Here is a 15,569-nt window from a genome sequence, read left to right as displayed (position 1 = left end):
CATAAACCAAACCAATCAAAAATCGCCGGAGACTACAACGTTGTCAACGCCAACAAAAATGAACCCAGTGAACGCCGGCGGCCCACTTCTTTTGTTTAGTTTTTGAGGAAAGGAAATTCCGCAGTAACTGCCACATCTTGGTGGACACCCGAACCGCGCCGTAAGGGCGGGATAAATGAGGGAGTGAAAGAAAGTAAGAAAGAGGAACCGTCTCGTACCTCAAAGGGCGATTGAGGCGTCCAGGGAGCCAGTTATGCCCCCTTCCTTTCCTCAAAATCATCGGAATCTAGAACGCTGTCACCACCAACGCCGGCGTTCCACTTGTTTTGTTTTCCTCCTGTTTTCCTGCTTTGTTTTCCCTCATAAATGAGGGAGTGAAAGTAAGAAAGAGGAACTGCCACATAGCAGTACCTCAAGGCGCGATTGAGGCGTCCACTGACCCAGGGAGCCAGCGCCTTCCTTTCCTCAAAATCATTGGAGTCTAGAACATTGTCAACGCCCGCCAATGAACGCCTGTGTTGCTGTTGTGAACTATCACGGTCGTGTATACCACCACTTGTGGTGAGGGGCCGGAGGCGCCCACGTGGTATACCCCTGTTTTGTGGCCATAATGTCGGGCTAGGACTTCCGCTCGTGCCAGGCGCCGATAGGTGCCGTAGGGGAGGGCTTCGTTTCGCCTCCATCGAAACGCGGCTGCCCCGACCGGCTGCCCGGGTAGAGCGGTCTAGCCACTGAGCCATTGCGGCGGGTGAATACCGGAACCATGCAACTACATGTCTCATTGGCTGAAACTGTTTACAGACAATTTTTATTGCAAAAGTAATACTACTTGCACTTTCACGCCTTTGCCGTGCCGCGGCGGTGACCACCATTGACCTTTAGCTGAACCCTGTGTGACGTCATGCGTGAGGAAACGCCGAATAGCTGAGCGACCATCTCGCGCCGTCGAAAGAAGCGGCGGTGGCCACCACCGGCGTCTAACTTCCGCGCTCTCCGCTAGGAGCGCAACAGGTGTTGTGACGTCACGCCGAAGAGCTGAGCGACCATCTCGCGCCGTCAGCGAGCAGTGGCGGTGCCAACCACCGGCGGCTTAACATCTGCTTCGCGACGATGCCGCCTAGCGCTAAGGCAGCTCGTCGTAACGAACGGAGGAAACGACAGCGAGCTACAGAGACGGAGGAAGAGCGTGAAAGAAGACACTCCCAGCGACGTGCCCAGTATGCAGCTCGGCGAGAACGTGCAAGCTCTTCAGTGGAAGATGGGACGGATGTTACCGATTCGCCCAGTGTCGTGGACAGTGATCCAGAAGCCAGGAGTAGTCTTAGCAGTAGCGAACGTTGGAACTGAAGTTGCTTTCGCAATTTCCGGGCTTAACCAAGCTGAGCCTCTGCCAATTTTTTGATGATAATGATGACGATCATCATGAATTTTTATGGCTCAAGGGCATCTGTGGCCAAAGAGCGCCATGGCACAAGGTTTCTTCTTCTACTTAAGGCGAGGTCAGAGACCCATTTCCCAAGAATTTCACCCTGAAAAAGCCGAGCACCAGACAGGGGAAAGCTTGCACCCATAGTATCACCGGTGAGTGCCCGGCGGCGCTGGGGATCGAACCCCGCACCTCTCGCATGCGAGGCGGATGCAAACGACTGTCATAATTTTGAGCAGCTTTCACCCAAATGGGATGTGAAAAAAAAAATTCTGTTGGCACTTTGCTCTTACTAAAGTGCGATGAGGCGAAAGCCACTTCCGTTTGTGTTGCTGAGCCTGCTACTGCGGTGATGATGTCACAGGTGACGTCACGCGCATGCGCCGGCAGCTGCCACGGTGGAGTCGGAGTGGCGGTCGGCGCTCCATATATATCCCAGAGCAGACTTTCACCGTATCCTCTACATTTCCTCTCGTACTGTCTCAACGGTACACCTAACGTTTTTCTTTCCACAGCTTTCTGCTTGCCTTCAATGTACGTTCAACCATTTTCTTTAGTCTTAACATTCCTTCCCCATAGGTAAGTACCGGTAAAATAAACCTATGTATACATTCTCTTCTTGCGCCATATCCATGAAGAAGTCGAGATATCACTGCTCAGATAATTTTCAGCTAATCACCCGATAACCGTAAGTTAAGTAGAGGCTTTCTGCTCCCAAAGTCATGCCGTTAATGACGGTGGTGGTGGTGGTGGTGAAACTTTTATTTTGTGAAAAAGAGTTTGGGAGCCACAGAGTGGCCCCGCTACATGGTCGGCGTCCCTAGTCCGGGACACCGCATGACGAGGCCCCGTCTCTCGCCCGTTTCACCAGAGCCCTTTGGGACTCAAGCGAGGAGCAGTTGAGGAGGGCAGTCTCCCATGCCTCTCTGGAAGGGGTAGGGGAAGGGGGAAGGTGGGGATTTTGAGTACATGCCCACACCATGTGGAAGATATCACAGGTCTCCCCACAGTGCGGGCATCGCCCATCCGTGTTAGGATCGTAATGTTTCATTATTGCAGGACAGAGTAGAGTACCTGTCTGCAGGCGCCTTAAAGTTCGCTCCTCCGTCTTACTCATCCCCTTTGCAGGGGCCGGGAAAAGGCGGTGGTTGTCGCTATAATGTGTTAATATTTCCCTAAATCGCAGCAGCGGCTGGTTAGTCTCCGAGCCAGAAGAGCTGGGATGAGGAGCCCGGTGAGTAAGCGCTCGGGCAGCCGCGTCAGCGGCCTCATTACCTCGTAAGCCCTGGTGGCCAGGAGCCCAAATGATTCGTTTGGGTGTTGGATCAGTGGCAGTCCGTCGTAGAATACAAGCAGCTAAGGGGGAGACCTCCCCTGCCAAGTAATGTTCACATGCTTTTCGGGAGTCCGTGATGATTATTCTCGAATTGGCGTGGGCGGCAGCAAGCGCTATCGCTACTTCCTCGGCCCGCATTGAATTCGGGGCTCGAAATGAGAGTCCATCAACGTGCATTTCCTGGTGAACGACAGCGGCCGAGTAAAATCCCCTGGGCGATGGCCCTGCTACGTTGTCACGATATGGTGGGCGGCTTGATGTTTGGTTGGCGCCGAAGTTATAATTAATCGGGCCAACCTGCCCACCACTGCACTCTCCGTAAATTAGGAGGGGGTGGAGCGACAAATTTCTCCACCCCGCGTGCGGAAGATGAGGTTAGACTGCTGACCGGCGATAGGGGCCACGCCTGATTAGCCGTGGACCGGAGGGATGAGGCGTATAGGCAAGTTTCTCAGCAACCCTTTTACTCGGGTAAGAACAAGAACAACGGCTACGAAACAAGCCAAGCAAAATAGCGGTAATGCACAGGCGCGATGCGAACAACAAGCACAAAATCAGAACACAAACACAAACTATTAACAAGAAGAAGGAAGACAACAGGGCGAGAACTATACAACAAAGTTACACGATTAAAGTAATATACAAAAGAATAGGACGAGAACAGCGACAGAACAAAGAAAAGAGCAGAGCGAGTGGTGAGAATCGGTGACTTAGCTGCGTAGTGGCAAGGTCCGGTCGCAGGGAGCGTCGGGCTGCGGAAGCGCGCGGTGCTGATGGGGGGTGCGGATACGGGCGAACTTGGGCCCCGGGTTACGCGTCTTTCGGGGCCGCCGTCGCCGCGCTCTACGCGTCAGACACCGCCTAGGCTCGCTTGCCGACCACTGCCCTGGCTGACCCTACACACGTCGGCACGCACCGAAATCTCAAAACCAACTAACTCGGTCGTGATTTTCCCGCCACCGTGTTCACGTGACAAACCACAAAAAAAAAACAAATAAAAGCAAACGAATCCTCTCGGCCCCGTGCACCAACGATATACAGATGTTGAGAAGGGGGGAGAAGAAGCATGAAGAAACTGAAGGGGACGCGAAGGAAAGGTATGGTCCTAACGAGGAGGGATGTTAACTTCTCAAGGTTGGGACGGGTGCTAGGGCCTTCACCGGCCGCTTCCCGTCCCCCCCTCGTGAAAGCACTCTCTTCCCGGCGATAATCCTGAGGAGGGGGGCGGCGTAGTCTCGACCCCCCCAGCGTCGCGAGGGGTCAATGCCCACGCGGGGGGAGGCAAAGTCATCGCCGCTGCGTCGCGACATGCCCGCATACGGCCGGCGCCGTGGCCAGCCGTGGCCACTTTGGTCGGAGAAGAAAAAAGAAAGATAAGGCATGCGCGCACTTTATGACATACGTCTACATAATATACACCGGGTCGGGAGCCGTGTTGTCTCTCAAGAGCCCGAGACCGCGCTTGTCGTCTGTTTTCATGCATGTCGGTGTCCATGTTACGGGGGAGCGGGGAGACCCAGAGCATATGGCGCCATAGTACTGGGATACGCTCCGCCTCCTCTGGAGTGCAGTCGTGTTGGATGTGTAAGCGGTTTAGCAGGCGGCGCCCAGGAGCCGTCTGCGTGAGCCGCGTGTATTGGTTCACGAGGTGGGCCTCCCGCAGCTCCTGGTAGGAGTTTAGCACCCCCAATGCCTTGAGTTTGGCATTAGAGGTAGCCACCGGGAGATCCAGGGCTCGCTTAGTTGCCTTGCGGATGATGGCGTCTATTCGCACCTCGTCTTGCTTAGTAGTGCGGAGATATGGCACGGCGTAGAGGATCCGGCTAGTCACGAAGGCATAGACGAGCCGAAGCGCGTCCCTGCCCCGCAGACCACCCCGCTTGTTGGAAACGCGGCGGATCATGCGCCCTACCTGTTCGCCTACTCTCTTGAGTTTCGCAATAGTGGAGTCCGGTCTGAGTCTCTGGTGAATGAAAAGACCCAGAATACGGAGCTCCTCCACCTGACAGTAGCAGTATTTACATGAGTCTACGTTGACCTCCATATCGGCTCACACCCCATCCGCAGCTGCAAAGAAGAAAAGTCATTCATGCGTAAGCTTAAATTCGGCCCATTTCATCGCAGCTCCTTGTTTCGGAAAATGAAGTCGGCTTACACCAAAGAGAACACGGTACAGCCGGCAGACACTGTACGCGTTCAACGAGAAGGGGGGGGGGGGGGGGGTCACCCGAGAAACTGAAACCATTCTCTGCCATGCACCACAAACATTCAAAAGAATGGCTGTTCAAAGAAAAAACGAATCTATTCGCGGATGTGTGTGGGCGCCTCTCTTCCTTTGCTGTCCTCGTCTCTTACACAAGCGTTTTTTTGACGTGCAAAACCAAACTCTCTCTGCAGAGCCTCTGGATGGAATCCGATGCTTCGCTAGACATTGCTGCGGCCACTTGGAGGCCCCTCTGAGAGTACCGGCGCGACAGCGCAGTATGGGAAAGGCTGCTTCGGTACTCTGGAAGTGGCTCCAGAAGAGGGTAATGGACCGCTTTGAGTCGTAAAGTTTCTTTCTCCTTCTATTTTTTTCCTTATTTTTTGCCGCTTTCTTTGCCAGGCCAGGCAATTCCCAGAAAAGAAAAAAAAAACAGAGCGAAGAAAATGTTTGTAGGCGGAAACGGAGCCCGGAAAGAGGTAATCGACCCTTGGGAGGCTCGTTTGCTTCTTTCCTGTGTTGCTCCATTCGTATTCTCGGCACGGATGGCCAAAGGGGTGCTGCTGCTAAGACCGTCCTATTCCACATTTTACTGCTCTTGTCCCTTCTCCTTGATATCTGTTGAGTTTTGAAGTGCATGTCTTGCTTCGCACGGGCGCTTCTCAAGAGCAGCCCTTTCGTGAAGCGTACTCCTTTCGATGCTTTTAGGAGCCTATGTAATGCGGTCGTCTTTTTAAATGAAATAAGTAAACTTGCAGAGCGGCCCGCCGCGGTGGCTCAGTTGTTACGGCGCTCGGCTGCCGACCCGAAAGACGCGGGTTCGATCCCGACCGCGGCGGCTGAATTTCGATGGAGGTGAAATTCTAGAGGCCCGTGTACTGTGTGATGTCAGTGCACGTTAAAGAACCCCGAGTGGTCGAAATTTCCGGAGCTCTTCACTATGGCGTCCCTCATAGCCTGAGTCGCTTTGGGACGTTAAACCCCAATAAACTAAACCAAACTAAACTTGCAGAATGCCGTCTTCTGCGGCGGACGAGATGTGCAGGAAATTCGCCTATAACGGCGCCATGTGAGTGACTGCTTCGGAGTGCGCCCCATACGATATATTACAACGAACTTGTTGAATTTAAATTTAATTTGACTGGATCAATTTCAGTTTGATGCAGAATATCTAAGCCAAATGGACTAGTGTACGAAAAGCGGTATGCAAAAAACTGCGGACGAGAAAAATGCTCGATGCAGAGCTCTGTTAGATAACTTTCTTAGTTATCCTATGTGGCACCATTGGCGTTTCAAAGCGACGTTGTTTCAAAAGGGCGGTTTCAAAGCGAGGAAGACTATCTAATAATGGGAATTGAACTAGATGTGTCGGTTACAGTGCGAATATATCACTACGTAAGATTTGTTACCTTAAGCGCTACAGAAGTACTTTTAAAAGCAGTTTTACAAAAAGAAATTACGCTAATTCACTCTCGCTTTTGACGTATGTACAGGTCTCTCCAATATGAAATTGAACTAAGTTTGAGTATTCAATTATTGATTGCTGCCTAATTATGTGCGGCGAACACGCTTTCTTCTGCTTTCCAAGTATTTCCCTCTCGGCTTATAATGTCCAAAAGTCATTTTCAAATTTAAGGCAAAAATAACCAAAATATTGGTCTTTTTGGGCAGAGGTTGTTCCCTTTCATATTGGCGGGGCCTACGTAACTGTTGTCCTGACGACTTCCTCACGCGATTCTCCTTCAGTTTGACTCAACATTGCAATCCGTGCAATACGAGTCAGTATGACAAGTAAATGGACGAATCAATAGGTAATCAAATAAGTATTACGCACTTGACCATTTCTCAACTCAGTGGAGACGGAGTTGTATACTGCCGAGTCAAGACCCGCATGTTCCATTCCCGGTAGCGGTGAGCTCATTTTGATGGAGGATAAATGCAAAAGTACCCGTGCGTTTAGATTTCGGTGCGCAGGCAGCCGCTCTTAACCCGAAGCCCTCTCCTCGCAGTCCAGGAATAGCTGTTGCATTTGACGATTCAATAATTATTAATCTCGCACTTCGATGACGTTGCATCAAAATACGAGACACCTGTGACCGCGGATAACTGATGCGAACTCGGCGTTAGTTCTTTTTCGCCAGCCATAGCACCTTAGATATAGACAGGCCTTGCATGGTGCTCCAATATGGTTTATAAGACATGCTGGGCTATGACGGCCCTCGAACACCTTAGGCTCTCTTTACTATACAGTGAAATAAAGCGTTTTTGCATTTTTTTTTTAAATTCAGTTGTAGTGCTAGTTGAGGACTGAGGGCCCTTCTTGAAACCGCTCTGACCGGCACGAACTCGCAAGACCAGCGAGCTGCAGCTATGTAGTGGGTCTGCAGGGTCGCGGTGGCGCATGAAGCCCTGGACTGAGGGCTCCACTCAAGAAGCCAAGCACAGTATAGTTTTATCATAAAAGTTTTTCCTCCTCCTCCTCAAGCTTAGAAGCGAGCAAATAAGACCCAACTTGATTATGAAGGCTGTGGAAGCTAGAATTCTCGCCGATTTTACACCAAGACCGAAGGTATTCTGTATGTAAATCGTCATGGTTCTGTTTAACAGATCTCGTACTGAAATGAAACCGTTTTAACCATTCGTTTGTTTTGGTGGTACTTTTTTTTACTGTGGCAATGTGCCTGTTGGCATAAGCTTTTGCGTCCTACACAAAGAAGACACCGCTCAGCTTCCACACGCACTGAACGCAGTAGACCCCAGTTTGCAGTTTACTGTGGAAATCGATCAGCAGAGCTCCTTGCATTTCCTTGACGTCCTCGTGCATCAAAAAAGCAGCAATATCGCCTTCAGTGTATACCGCACGCCAACACACGTACAGGCCGGAACTGATACCTAAACGGGTATGTGTTCGTAGTTTTCAACGGGTTTGCCAAATTTAGGAACGTGTCAGATTTTCCTTCTACTACACTGTTCTAAATTCTTAAAAGTTCCACTCCTACGTGTCTTACACTTTGAGTATCTTATGTTTGAGGAAAAGCGGCCCTGTGTATATTCTAGGAATGTAGTGTTTTCAACAACGCTGGTAGCCCTCTTTTGGATCGAGATTAGTTTACTTAGGTTCGACTTGGTCCCAGACTAATGTGCAGTGCGTAACTGCGAGTTGAAAAGCGTTTTATATAAGAGTTTTCTCGTGACTTGTGGGAGGGTGGGCCGGTTTCTGTCAAATTGTCCTACAATCTTGCTTATTTTTTGGATAAATAATTATCATGTTCATTCCAGGACATGTGTTCGAAAAGTAATGCGCCAAAAATTTTCACACATTTTTCTAACTCAAATGTGTACGTACCGAGAGTGATGTTAACGGATATTACAGGTAAGGTGTCGGGTGTACGAAACAGAGCACATTTGGTTTTGGAGTCATTTAGCGTAGAAATTTTCCTTCTGCACCATTCTTGCAGTTTTTGACAAAATAACCCTGCATCTGGTATTATTATTTTCTAAATCTTCCCTTGTAATAAATAGTGTGCAGTTGTCGGTATAAATTACAAATATACAGTATTTATAGAATCTACATTATCATTCATGTACAAAGAAAACAATGCGTCCTAAAATGCTTCTTTGTGGAACACCTGATTGAATTATTTTTAAGAGCGATTTATTTTGATTTATACTCAACATACTGACGCCGACCATCTAGATACGACCGGTTAATGCGCATTCGTAGAAACATGTTTTTTCTCGAAATTGTCTAGTATTGTCTCCGCTTGTATTAAAAATGCGTTTCCGGTCGAGCGATGTTTCCGGAAACAAAACTGGTAATCCTTTATCAGGTTGTGTTTTCTTAAGAAGTTTTCTATGCGAGTGCTAACCATCTTTTCAAGTCTATTTAAAATGGCAGGAAGAACGGACATGGGTCGATAGTTGCTTAAGTTATTCCTATCCCCTCCTTTGTGCATAACCGCGACTCGGTCACCTTACATATAAGTAGGAAAAGAAAATCAGGAACGGGACAATATTTCTGTTTGGTGATCTGCAAGTAACAGAAAATATTTTTCGCCCTTCTTAATGCGCAAAACTTCATAGTCGGCGGTAATGGCTGTATAATCATGCTCAATTTTAAACCCCGATAGACTAGTTTGAATGGACACGCTGCCTCCTCTATTTCTTTCTCGGTTTAGAAAATAACGACTGTACCATCTCAGCACAGAATAATCACATTCGTCAGTGTGCCATGTCTCACAAGCCTCGAGCAGCAAATGTAAATCGTCATGGTTTTGTTTAACAGATCTCGTACCGAAATGAAACAGTTTTAACTATTCGTTTGCTTTGGTGTCACTTTTATTGCGAAAGCAATACTACTCGCACTTTCAAGCCTTCGCGTGACCCGGCCGCAGTTACGTTTGACCATTAGCGGAGTGAATATGGGCGACCAACTCGGTCCTTCAGAGGCCCCGGCTGCAGTTACGGTGTGTGTTTGCTGCGCTGCGCACCTGTGGCGCTACTGCCACTGTGACGTCATACCAGCTGTAGATTACGTTTTCTTTCTCTCAGTCGCAACATCAAAAACAAAATATAAAAAAATTACCGAGCACGCTTTGATCGCTTTGAGTCGTCGCACAGCGGCGGCCGGCAGCCACGCGTGACCTGTAGACGCGGCGCACTGCGTTCCTTCAGTTGGAGGCGCTGCGCTTTTGCTTCGCAACCTACTAGGCTTAACCAAAGCTAAGCCCCCGCCATTTTTTTTTTATTGTGACAATGTACCTGCTGGCATGAAGTATTATCAACAAATGCAGATACTCACCTGAATCTCGAAGGAAGTCCAGTAACGTCCGGTGGTGCGGCCCAAAAATTCCAGTCTTCTCCACCTCGAGGTCGGCCTGGGGGATTTCAGCACCGCAGCAGGTGTTTCTGCCGGATGGCACAACGTTCTTTGCGACCACCTTTCAAGATGAAGTGAAGCAGCCGAAAAAACTACGCGCACATCATTTTCAATTGCCTTCACAGGTCTTCAGTAAGTCGCTTTCCTTATTAATCGGCACCGCCGAGGATGACTGTACAGCGTGCCAATACGTTTGCATATTTTATCCACACAAACCGCCAGCCAAATTCGCGCTTGAACGCCGCGGCCTATCTTAGCAACGTTTTCACAAAGTGGCAAGGGCGTTAATTGATGTAGATAAACTTATCTTTCTCGGGATCTGGTTCCGATTACGTCGTTACAACCGACGTCGTGAGCCTTTTCTTTCGCGCCATATCCAAAGGCACTGTACTACAATCTTTTCGCGTTTCTCTCGTCGCTGGAACTGGACTATCATATTTGTTTCGTTCCTTTTGTTCGAACTGGGTGACATACGTCGGCCTTACTGTGGTATGGGCTCGCCGATAGCATTGCCAATTTTGTCTAGGCTTTCATTCGGCTCCTCACTGATACCTCTGATTTCAAGAATTTTGTTTCTGGTGCACAGCTAAAATTTGAAGAGCTAGTTGTGCCATTCTGCGAGGTCTTTTTTTAATCATGCAGACCTGTTACCGATGCTTTTCGTTTTAGTTTTGTGATGTCTTCTTTTCATTGAGTGTGGTTTCGGACAGTGTAGTTGCTTATTCTTTGCTTTTAGTGCAGAAGCACGAATCCGGAGGTTCAGAGCCTAGCAAAATCGTCTAGTGCATGCCCGAGAGGCTGGTCTAGAGCGAGCGCTCCGTCCAGCGGCACTGCCTGCTAACCGCCGCCTTCTACGTAGCACAAATCCGTGCTTTCGCACCGATTCGATTGTAGTAAATATTCTCTGTAGATTTTTGCTTATAAAACCCACGCCCTCTTTCAGGTTATTCAGTTGAGTACGAAAACCACGCTCTTCTGTTCAAAGGTTTTTTTCTATTCCCTCCCTCATTGCCTTAATTTCTGATTTCAGTTCTTTCCTCAGCTCTTACACAGACTGTACGAGTTCCTTCGACACTTCACACTCTAGTTAAAACACCTTAGACGCACTATAAGGCAGCAGTGACCGCAAAGGCAAAATAAAAGCAGAAAATTTACTAATCTGCAATATGAAGGAGAAGCGGTTAGCCACTCCGTGCAATGCTGCCACTGCTGCCAAAAGGCGAGTAATTGATCCTTGTTGCGTTTATATAGCCAAGTTGAGGTCACGTCGTTTGAAGACGATATGTCCTCGTGTCTTGTGGCGTTGGCAAGATGAGCAAGCCGGTTGAAATGCAGCGCGCTGTTGGTCCGGGACGGTAGATACACAATAGTGTATACAACGGAGGTGGAACTGCGGTCTGCAATAGGCAGAAAAAGCGGTCGTCAGCCATTGCGCCCAATACTGTCACCGCTGCATCAAGGCGCTTGACGAGCACGTGCGCAAGGTTGGACATCAGCTTGATTGAGACAACACGGCTTCTGCTCAAATCATCCTCAATCCAGTCGACGACCGATATTGTTACGTGGCGGCCAGCCGAAGAATGAGACGTGGTGAACCATGCCTATGAGATGATTTAATGGCCGCTGGCCTAGCGCGAGCGCTCCGTCCCGCGCCACTGCCAGCTTCGTCTTCGTCTTCGTCACACTACCCGGGGCCTCCGAGCGATCGTCCCGATCGGTGACGAACAGACGCGTGAAATGGCGATGGTCTTGAGTAGAGGGTTGAACAGTATATACAAGATGGTGCAGTGCTGGCCGCCACGATGAGAAAGATGAGAGAATGAGTCCCGGTCCACGAAGCATCCGGGCCGTAGGGTGCCAGGAGCTGACGGCCGAGGTCTCTGGACGCACCGAACGGCAGGGGCAGGGGGGGGGGGGGGGGGGGGCGGTGTCTTCACGTTTGGGTCTTGGGTCAGTGGGGTCTTGGGTCGGTGGGGTCTTGGGTCCGTCGGGTCTTGGGTCGTCGTGTCGTGTGGTCCGGGCGGGGGACGGGGCTGGGGTGAGCGTGGAGGTCGGTTCAGGTCGGGCGGGCTGGGGCGCGGCCGTGCGGCGCTCACCAGGTAGTCACGGCCGACGTCCACGGCAGGCCCAGGACGCCGAAGCTCCGTGACCAGGATGGCGATGAAGGGACCCCAGCACCTCACACCAAATGTTACGTGGCGGCCAGCCGAAGAATGAGACGTGGTGAACCATGCCTATGAGATGATTTAATGGCCGCTGGCCTAGCGCGAGCGCTCCGTCCCGCGCCACTGCCAGCTTCGTCTTCGTCACAATATCATGAACAGCACGGAAGAAAGAATTCCGCTTTCTAAACTTCGCCCTTAAGTTTTCCCCTGCTCGGTCATTTCGCCTGCCTCGTTGCGATCAGGGAACCCGTATGGGTACCAAACATCTTTCATTTGACTTGTTCATGACCAGTTGCTGAAAATCTTATCTTTTCGCAATTCAATTGTCAAGATCGACACCCCAGTTTTGTGCCGTGGTTGATGCCGAAGTTCAAAAAGAAAGTGATCATGATTCTGCGAACGTTTCAGTAAATTACAGATTATAAATTCTTCTTTATTTTAATCAAGCGAAACGTTTAACAAACACACTGTCCCCGTCCGCATAACACAGCCGCGCGTGTTGCCGCCTTTATTCAACAGGCATTCAAACACGCAGTCATGCATGCGGGTGCAGGAATAACATCCTCCCAGCCGCATCCGCATTCCGTTGGAGATCTGACGCAAGCCACTTTCTACTAGCATTAGTTCCGCGCACTGAGTTACAGCTGGTGCACACAGCAAAAAACCCTGTGGTCAAACGACTTACTACCGCTGAGATTCTTTTCAGTGTCGTCAAATAATTTATATAAAATTTGGCACAGGCATATCCTCAAATACAGCCCGTGTAAGAATAGGGGGAGGGGAATCCGCCGCGTGAGGACTCTCACGAAGTAAATTCGCCTTTCATCGCGCGCCCTGCAGCAGTTCAGGGGATACAACCTACTTGGTTACAGCCGTGCTGCACGTAACTATGCACCGCCATACCTCGACAGCACGTGCGCTGCGATGCGTGATAACGGGCGTGTCGGAGCGACAATACAATGTGTGTCGCAAAAGAGGTGTGCTTCTGAGATAACTGCGCACACACACACACCACACACAAGCACACACACGTACCCTCATTTACACAAACATGTTATGAGGACAAAATAAGACGTAATACATCTATTTAAGCCAGCAATCTAGCCAATGGACAAACCGATGTCCAATGCCGAACTGATAGCTGTGCGCAACAGCAATCTGTAACTCCTACCCGCTCTCTTACTGGCCTCGCGACCAACGGTGATAAGCTGATGCTATTCCTTAAGAGATCTGCGGACATCGGCCATATCATAATTTATATGTAGTCGCCATTAATATGGGTGAAAATTGAAATGCAGTGAAGAGGCGGAAGGAATGGCTCAAAGAACTGCCAAAAACGATGATAAAAAATTTCAGTCTTATTACTTCTACTGCTTTGCTGCCTCAACTTGAATTTCTTAACACGCTACTCAGCTCACTAAATGGCGCACTGAAGAAAAAAAGCAAAAGACGTACCACGAAGCGGCACAGAAAAAATCAAGCCGCCAGTGAGGATCGAACTCACGACCGCTGGTTTACGAGACCAGCGCTCTGCCACTGAGCTATAGCGGCCACATGGGATGACGGCGGCTTCCGTAAACTTTGTCTTCCGTAAGTATATTGCTTTTTTTATCATCTGTGGTGGCCGTCAAAATTTCGACATGAAGGATATTTAACACACCTTGCCAGAACGCCCGCTGAATGCCTCGTCTGACAAAGGGTACCGCTCGTTGATATTTCATAAAGCTGATTTAGCGGAGTGCGGTGGGTTATGTTACTTATACACGTAACAGCCCATAGAGATTTTAATTTTTTTTTTTTACAAAATGAAAGGAACAGTAACCGTAAAACTTCTCGCTGTACACATCAACCGCGCCGCTAGGAAAGGAGGAAGTTTGGAGAGAAAGAAGGAAGAGAGAGAGTGGTGCATTGTGGAGGATGAGGAGCGTGAGGGGTGTCTTCCGCCCAAGACTACATAGGAGGCTGCTGCCACTCCGGCAGTGCTGACTAGGTTCTTCTGGTCGTCGAGGTGGAGGGCTCGGGAAAAATTTTGACCGCCATCGACGTCGAAACGCTGGCTGCGACATGTTAGCTAGCGCGAATAAAACAGCGGACAGAGACAGAGAAGCAGACTCTTCAACATTGCAATGATTGGCCTACCGGAGAAACTGGCAGATATGGAGGGGCTCAACCACACAATATACGCGGATGACCTCACTCTCTGGGTTACCAGAGGCAGTGACGCGCACATCGCAAGCACCCTCCAAAGAGGGATCGATGAAATTGAGTCTTACCTAAAACAAGTACGACTGCTGTCCGAGAAGTCGGAAGCGCTCTTCCTCGGCCAACAAAAGAGGCAAAGAAAGCCCCATGAACATGGGATAACGCTAACGGTAAACGAGTACAGAATACCCTCGGTAGACATGATTAGGGTACTGGGTTTTAGGACACAGTCAAACGGTAAGAACACCGAAACTATACAAAAACTCGAAACGAGTGTAGGCCAGACATGTATGCTACATTAAAGAATTGCAAGTTAACACGTATGGATGATGGAGGATCCTCTTGAGATTATTGTCCAATTATTCGTTATCAGCAGAATCACATACGTGGCACCATACCTACGGCTAGCCAAAGCAGAAAAGAACAAGATTACCGCTTTGGGCCTCAGCCACTTCAGCTCCTTATCTGACTGATTTCAACGGGAAGGATAGTTTCTGTAACGCGCTTGATCTGCTGATTGTATCTGCAATAGTAAAACATAGAACAGCTTTTGACCCCGAGGCGGAAGGGGGGGGGGGGAGAGGTTTAAGCTGCGTAAAGAAGCAAAATTTTCTCCTTACGATACTTGCAGTCGCCCAAAGAAGTGATGAGTGCATCTCGCAAGTACGTTACAACATCCGAAGCTGCAAATAAAATAAAATAATTAAGCTTTTGTTTTTAAATATCCAACCTTAAGTTTCTGGGACTGGGAATGACAGTCGACAGGTTGTTCTAAATCATGAGCCTTATATCAATATAAAAATGTAATTAATGACCCAAAAGAAACAAAAAATAGAACCGCAGCCGCCAGTGAGGATCGAACTCACGACCGCTGGTTTACAAGACCAGCGCTCTGCCACTGAGCTATAGCGGCGACAGAAACAATGCGCTTCATGAGTCGAGTCGACACAGTAGCCGTCTATCTTGTGGCGTTCCGACGAAAGAGCGCGCGAAATGTGACAGAAGCGTTTGCAGAGGCCGCCCTGATAAGCAGCACAGCTGTGCAAATGACTGCAGAACAGCAGCTCTCATTCAGAGCAGTCGAGGCAGCGGCCGACGCCTAAACGTCATGTCAGACATGACATTTCGTGCTACCTGAATGCCAAAAACAAACAAAACAAGGGCATCTCTACGGCATTTCAAAATTTGGCTATGCGGGGAAGTTTTTTTAAACAATCTGTAGCAAAGAACCGATAACAAAAATGCGTGTTAGCCTTAATTTTTTTTTCCTCTGTCGTGCGGAGTTTAATTAGTTATAGTTAGTTATATTGAGTTTAATGGCGCAAAAACAGCTAAGGCTATGATGTGCCAAATACAGG

At 49.2% G+C, this 15,569-nt stretch overlaps 2 non-coding genes across 2 annotated transcripts; both read right to left on the bottom strand.

Annotated features, from left to right (window-relative positions):
* Positions 1–13,488: 13,488 nt before the first annotated feature.
* Positions 13,489–13,560, bottom strand: TRNAT-CGU (transfer RNA threonine (anticodon CGU)). The gene has a single exon. It is a non-coding gene; the product is annotated as a tRNA-Thr (tRNA).
* A 1,492-nt stretch (positions 13,561–15,052) lies between these two features.
* TRNAT-UGU (transfer RNA threonine (anticodon UGU)) lies at positions 15,053–15,124 on the bottom strand. The gene has a single exon. It is a non-coding gene; the product is annotated as a tRNA-Thr (tRNA).
* Positions 15,125–15,569: the final 445 nt, after the last annotated feature.

Source organism: Amblyomma mixtum, chromosome 6 (assembly GCF_055824585.1).
Source record: "Amblyomma mixtum isolate Tamu chromosome 6, ASM5582458v1, whole genome shotgun sequence".
In the NCBI taxonomy this organism is placed as follows: domain Eukaryota; kingdom Metazoa; phylum Arthropoda; class Arachnida; order Ixodida; family Ixodidae; genus Amblyomma; species Amblyomma mixtum.
The sequence above is the reverse complement of the archived record's forward strand: the minus strand, read 5'-3'. Positions and strand labels throughout refer to the sequence as shown.